Genomic DNA, 6,530 nt, shown 5'->3' on the forward strand with positions numbered 1-6,530 from the left:
GTGGTGTTGAGAGGGGGTGTTGGGTGGTGTGGTCTTGAGAGGGAGGTGTTGGGTGGTATGGTGTTAAGAGGGGGTGTTGGGTGGTGTGGTGTTGAGAGGGGGTGTTGGGTGATGTGATGTGGAGAGGGAGGTGTTGGGTGGTGCGGTGTTGAGAAGGGGTGTTGGGTTGTGTGGTGTTGAGAGGGAGGTGTTGGGTGGTGTGGTGTTGAGAGGGGGGTGTTGGGTGATGTGGTGTTGAGAGGGAGGTGTTGGGTGGTGTGGTGTTGAAAGGGAGGTGTTAGGTGGTATAGTGTTAAGAGGGGGTGTTGGGTGGTGTGGTGTTGAGAGGGGGTGTTGGGTGGGGTGGTGTTGAGAGGGGGTGATGAATGGTGTGGTGTTGAGAGTGGGTGTTGGGTGGTGTGGTGTTGAGAGGGGGTGTTGGATGGTGTAGTGCTGAGAGGGGGTGTTGGGTGGGGGTGGTGTTGAGAGGGGGTGTTGGGTGGGGTGGTGTTGAGAGGGGGTGTTGGGTGGTGTGGTCTTGAGAGGGAGGTGTTGGGTGGTATGGTGTTAAGAGGGGGTGTTGGGTGGTGTGGTGTTGAGAGGGGGTGTTGGGTGATGTGTTGTTGAGAGGGAGGTGTTGAGTGGTGCGGTGTTGAGAAGGGTTGTTGGGTTGTGTGGTGTTGAGAGGGAGGAGTTGGGTGGTGTGGTGTTGAGAGGGGGGTGTTGGGTGAGGTGGTGTTGAGAGGGGGGGGTTGGGTGGTGTGGTATAGGGTGGTTTGGTGTTAAGAGGGGTATTGGGTGGTGTGGTGTGGAGAGGGAGGTGTTGGGTGGTGTGGTGTTGAGAGGGAGGTGTTGGGTGGTGTGGTATTGAGAGGGGGTGTTGGGTGGTGTGGTGTTGAGAGGAGGTGTTGGGTGGTGTGGTATTGAGAGGGGGTGTTGGGTGGTGTGGTGTTGAGAGGGGGTGTTGGGTGGGGTGGTGTTGAGAGGGAGGTGTTGGGTGGTGTGGTGTTGAGAGGGGGTGTTGGGTGGGTTGGTGTTGAGAGGGGGTGTTGAATGGTGTGGTGTTGAGAGTGGGTGTTGGGTGGTGTGGTGTTGAGAGGGGGTGTTGGATGGTGTAGTGTTGAGAGGGGGTGTTGGGTGGGGGTGGTGTTGAGGGGGGGTGTTGCGTTGGGTGGTGTTGGGTAGGTTGGTGTTGAGAGGGGGTGTTGAATGGTGTGGTGTTGAGAGTGGGTATTGGGTGGTGTGGTGTTGAGAGGGGGTGTTGGATGGTGTAGTGTTGAGAGGGGGTGTTGGGTGGGGGTGGTGTTGAGAGGGGGTGTTGGGTGGGGTGGTGTTGAGAGGGGGTGTTGGGTGGTGTGGTCTAGAGAGGGAAGTGTTGAGTGGTATGGTGTTAAGAGGGGGGTGTTGGGTGGTGTGGTGTTGAGAGGGGGTGTTGGGTGATGTGTTGTTGAGAGGGAGGTGTTGGGTGGTGTGGTGTTGAGAGGGGGGTGTTGGGTGGGGTGGTGTTGAGAGGGGGGGGGGTTGGGTGGTGTGGTATAGGGTGGTTTGGTGTTAAGAGGGGGGTATTGGGTGGTGTGGTGTGGAGAGGGAGGTGTTGGGTGGTGTGGTATTGAGAGAAGGTGTTGGGTGGTGTGGTGTTGAGAGGGGGTGTTGGTTGGGGTGGTTTTCAGAGGGGGTGGTGTTGAGAGGGAGGTTTTGGGAGGTGTGGTGTTGGGTGGTGTGGTGTTAAGACGGGGTGTTGGGTTGTGTGGTGTGGGGTGTTGGGTAGGGTGGTGTTGGGTAGGGTGGTGTTGAGAGGGGGTGTTGGGTGGGGTGGTGTTGAGAGGGGGTGTTGGGTGGTGTGGTGTTGAGGGGGAGGTGTGGTGTTGAGAGGGAGGTGTTGGGTGGTGTGGTGTTGAGAGGGAGGTGTTCGGTGGTGTGGTGTTGAGAGGGCGTGTTGGGTGGTGTGGTGTTCAGAGGGGGTGTTGGGTGGGGTGCTGTTGAGAGGGGGTGGTGTTGAGAGGGGGTGTTGTGTGGTGTGGTGTTGAGAGTGGGTGTTGGGTGATGTGGTGTTGAGAGGGGCTGTTGGGTGGTGTTGTGTTGAGAGGGAGGTGTTGGGTAGTGTGGTGTTGAGAGGGGGTCTTGGGTGGTGTGGTGTTTAGAGGGGGTGTTGGGTAGGGTGGTATTGAGAGGGGGTGTTGGGTGGGGTGGTGTTGAGATGGTGTGTTGAGTGATGTGGGGTTGAGAGGGGGAGTTGGGAGGGGTGGTGTTGAGCGGGGGTGTTGGGTGATGTGGTGTTGAGAGGGGGTGTTAGGTGGGCTGGTGTTGAGAGTGGGTGTTGGGTGGTGTGGTGTTGAGAGGGGGTGTTGGATGGTGTGGTGTTGAGAGGGGGTGTTGGGTAGGGTGGTGTTGGGTAGGGTGGTGTTGAGAGGGGGTGTTGGGTGGTGTGGTGTTTAGAGGGGGTGTTGGGTAGGGTGGTGTTGAGAGGGGGTGTTAGGTGGGCTGGTGTTGAGAATGGGTGTTGGGTGGTGTGGTGTTGAGAGGGGGTGTTGGATGGTTTGGTGTTGAGAGGGGGTGTTGGGTGGGGGAGGTGTTGAGAGATGGTGTTGGATGGAGTTGTGTTGAGAGGGGGTGTTGGGTGGGGTGGAGTTGGGTGGGGTGGTGTTGAGAGGGGGTGATGGATGGTGTGGTGTTGAGAGGGGGTGTTGGGTGGTGTGGTGTTGAGATGGAGGTGTTGGGTTGTGTGGTGTTGAGAGGGGGGTGTTGGGTGATGTGTTGTTGAGAAGGAGGTGTTGGATGGTGGTGGTGAGAGGGGGAGTTGGGTGGTGTGGTGTTGAGAGGGGGTGTTGGGTGGGGTGGTGTTGAGAGGGGGTGTTGGGTGGTGTGGTCTTGAGAGGGAGGTGTTGGGTGGTATGGTGTTAAGAGGGGGTGTTGGGTGGTGTGGTGTTGAGAGGGGGTGTTGGGTGATGTGATGTGGAGAGGGAGGTGTTGGGTGGTGCGGTGTTGAGAAGGGGTGTTGGGTTGTGTGGTGTTGAGAGGGAGGTGTTGGGTGGTGTGGTGTTGAGAGGGGGGTGTTGGGTGGTGTGGTGTTGAGAGGGAGGTGTTGGGTGGTGTAGTGTTGAAAGGGAGGTGTTAGGTGGTATAGTGTTAAGAGGGGGTGTTGGGTGGTGTGGTGTTGAGAGGGGGTGTTGGGTGGGGTGGTGTTGAGAGGGGGTGTTGAATGGTGTGGTGTTGAGAGTGGGTGTTGGGTGGTGTGGTGTTGAGAGGGGGTGTTGGATGGTGTAGTGTTGAGAGGGGGTGTTGGGTGGGGGTGGTGTTGAGAGGGGGTGTTGGGTGGGGTGGTGTTGAGAGGGGGTGTTGGGTGGTGTGGTCTTGAGAGGGAGGTGTTGGGTGGTATGGTGTTAAGAGGGGGTGTTGGGTGGTGTGGTGTTGAGAGGGGGTGTTGGGTGATGTGTTGTTGAGAGGGAGGTGTTGAGTGGTGCGGTGTTGAGAAGGGTTGTTGGGTTGTGTGGTGTTGAGAGGGAGGAGTTGGGTGGTGTGGTGTTGAGAGGGGGGTGTTGGGTGAGGTGGTGTTGAGAGGGGGGGGTTGGGTGGTGTGGTATAGGGTGGGTTGGTGTTAAGAGGGGGTATTGGGTGGTGTGGTGCGGAGAGGGAGGTGTTGGGTGGTGTGGTGTTGAGAGGGAGGTGTTGGGTGGTGTGGTATTGAGAGGGGGTGTTGGGTGGTGTGGTGTTGAGAGGGGGTGTTGGGTGGGGTGGTGTTGAGAGGGGGTGGTGTTGAGAGGGAGGTTTTGGGAGGTGTGGTGTTGGGTGGTGTGGTGTTAAGACGGGGTGTTGGGTTGTGTGGTTTTGAGAGGGGGTGTTGGGTAGGGTGGTGTTGGGTAGGGTGGTGTTGAGAGGGGGTGTTGGGTGGGGTGGTGTTGAGAGGGGGTGTTGGGTGGTGTGGTGTTGACGGGGAGGTGTGGTGTTGAGAGGGAGGTGTTGGGTGGTGTGGTTTTGAGAGGGAGGTGTTGGGTGGTGTGGTGTTGAGAGGGCGTGTTTGGTGGTGTGGTGTTCAGAGGGGGTGTTGGGTGGGGTGCTGTTGAGAGGGGGTGGTGTGGAGAGGGGGTATTGTGTGGTGTGGTGTTGAGAGTGGGTGTTGGGTGGTGTGGTGTTGAGAGGGGCTGTTGGGTGGTGTGGTGTTTAGAGGGAGGTGTTGGGTGGTGTGGTGTTGAGAGGGGGTCTTGGGTGGTGTGGTGTTTAGAGGGGGTGTTGGGTAGGGTGGTGTTGAGAGGGGGGTGTTGGGTGGGGTGGTGTTGAGAGGGGGTGTTGGGTGGGGTGGTGTTGAGAGGGTGTGTTGAGTGATGTGGTGTTGAGAGGGGGTGTTAGGTGGGCTGGTGTTGAGAGTGGGTGTTGGGTGGTGTGGTGTTGAGAGGGGGTGTTGGATGGTGTGGTGTTGAGAGGGGGTGTTGGTTGGGGGTGGTGTTGAGAGATGGTGTTGGATGGAGTTGTGTTGAGAGGGGGTGTTGGGTGGGGTGGAGTTGGGTGGGGTGGTGTTGAGAGGGGGTGTTGGGTGGTGTGGTGTTGAGAGGGGGTGTTGGGTGGGGTGGTGTTTAGAGGGAGGTGTTGGGAGATGTGGTGTTGGGTGGTGTGGTGTTAAGACGGGGTGTTGGGTTGTGTGGTGTTGAGAGTGGGTGTTGGGTAAGGTGGTGTTGGGTAGGGTGGTGTTGAGAGGGGGTGTTGGGTGGGATGGTGTTGAGAGGGGGTGTTGGGTGGTGTGGTGTTGAGGGGGAGGTGTTGGGTGTTGTGGTGTTGAGAGGGAGGTGTTGGGTGGTGTGGTGTTGAGAGGCAGGTGTTGGGTGGTGTGGTGTTGAGAGGGGGTGTTGGGTGGTGTGGTGTTCATAGGGGGTGTTGGGTGGGGTGCTGCTGAGAGGGGGTGGTGTGGAGAGGGGGTGTTGAGTGGTGTGGGGTTGAGAGTGGGTGTTGGGTGGTGTGGTGTTGAGAGGGGCTGTTGGGTGGTGTGGTGTTGAGAGGGAGGTGTTGGGTGGTGTGGCGTTGAGAGGGGGGTGTTGGGTGGTGTGGTGTTGAAAGGGGGTATTGGGTAGGGTGGTGTTGGGAGGGGGTGGATGGTGGGGTGGTGTTGAGAGGGGGTGTTGGGTGGGGTGGTGTTGAGAGGAGGTGTTGAGTGATGTGGTGTTGAGAGGGGGTGTTGGGAGGGGTGGTGTTGAAAGGGGGTGTTAGATGGTGTGGTGTTGAGAGGGGTGTTGAGTGGTGTGGTGTTGAGAGGGGGTGTTGGGTGGTGTGGTGTTGACAGGGAGGCGTTGAGTGGTGTAGTGTTGAGAGGGGGTGTTGGATGGTGTGGTGTTGAGAGGAGGTGTTGGGTGGGGTGGTGTTGAGAGGGGGTGATGGATGGTGTGGTGTTGAGAGGAGGTGTTGGATGGTGTGGTATTGAGAGGGATGCGTTGGGTGGTGTAGTGTTGAGAGGGGGTGTTGGATGGTGTGGTGTTGAGTGGGGTGCTGTTGAGAGGGGGTGGTGTGGAGTGGGTGTGTTGGGTGGTGTGGTGTTGAGAATTGGTGCTGGGTGGTGTGGTGTTGAGAGAGTGTGTTGGATGGTGTGGTGTTGAGAGGGGTTGTTGGTTGGTGTAGTGTTGAGAGGGGGTGTTGGGTGGTGTAGTCTTGAGAGGGGGTGTTGGGTGGGGGTGGTGTTGAGAGGGGGTGTTGGGTGGGGGTGGTGTTTAGAGGGGGTGTTGGGTGGGGGTGGTGTTGAGAGGGGGTGTTGGATGGTGTTGTGTTTAGAGGGAGGTGTTGGGTGGTATGGTCTTGAGAGGGAGGTGTTGGGTGTTGTGGTCTTGAGAGGGAGGTGTTGGGTGGTATGGTGTTAAGAGGGGGTGTTGGGTGGTGTGGTGTTGAGAGGGGGTGTTGGGTGATGTGTTGTTGAGAAGGAGGTGTTGGGTGGTGCGGTGTTGAGAAGGGGTGTTGCGTTGTGTGGTGTTGAGAGGGAGGTGTTGGGTTGTGTGGTGTTGAGAGGGGGGTGTTGGGTGGGGTGGTTTTGAGAGGGGGGGGGTTGGGTGGTGTGGTATAAGGTGGTGTGCTGTTAAGAGGGGGTATTGGGTGGTGTGGTGTTAAGAGGGAGGTGTTGGGTGGTGTGGTGTTGAGAGGGAGGTGTTAGGTGGTGTGGTGTTGAGAGGGGGTGTTGGGTGGTGTGGTGTTGAGAGGGGGTGTTGGGTGGGGTGATGTTGAGAGGGGGTTGTGTTGAAAGGGGGGTGTTGGGAGGTGTGGTGTTGGGTGGTGTGGTGTTAAGACGGGGTGTCGGGTTGTGTGGTGTTGAGAGGGGGTGTTCAAGAGGCTGAAGAGAATGATGCAGAGGCTTAAGAGAGGGATGCAGAGGCTGAAGAGAATGATGCAGAGTCTTAAGAGAGGGATGCAGAGGCTTAAGAGAGGGATGCAGAGGCTGAAGAGAGTGATGCAGAGGCTGAATTTTGGAGCCAAATTCTGGCTGTCTGCACGTATTCGCAGTTTGAAATTACGACTTTTTATTCCGAAAATATGCCAATTACTGAGAGCAGCGATGGATCAAATTTTGCCCAAACCCTAAC

This window comes from Procambarus clarkii, chromosome 27, assembly GCF_040958095.1.
Source record: "Procambarus clarkii isolate CNS0578487 chromosome 27, FALCON_Pclarkii_2.0, whole genome shotgun sequence".
Lineage (NCBI taxonomy): Eukaryota > Metazoa > Arthropoda > Malacostraca > Decapoda > Cambaridae > Procambarus > Procambarus clarkii.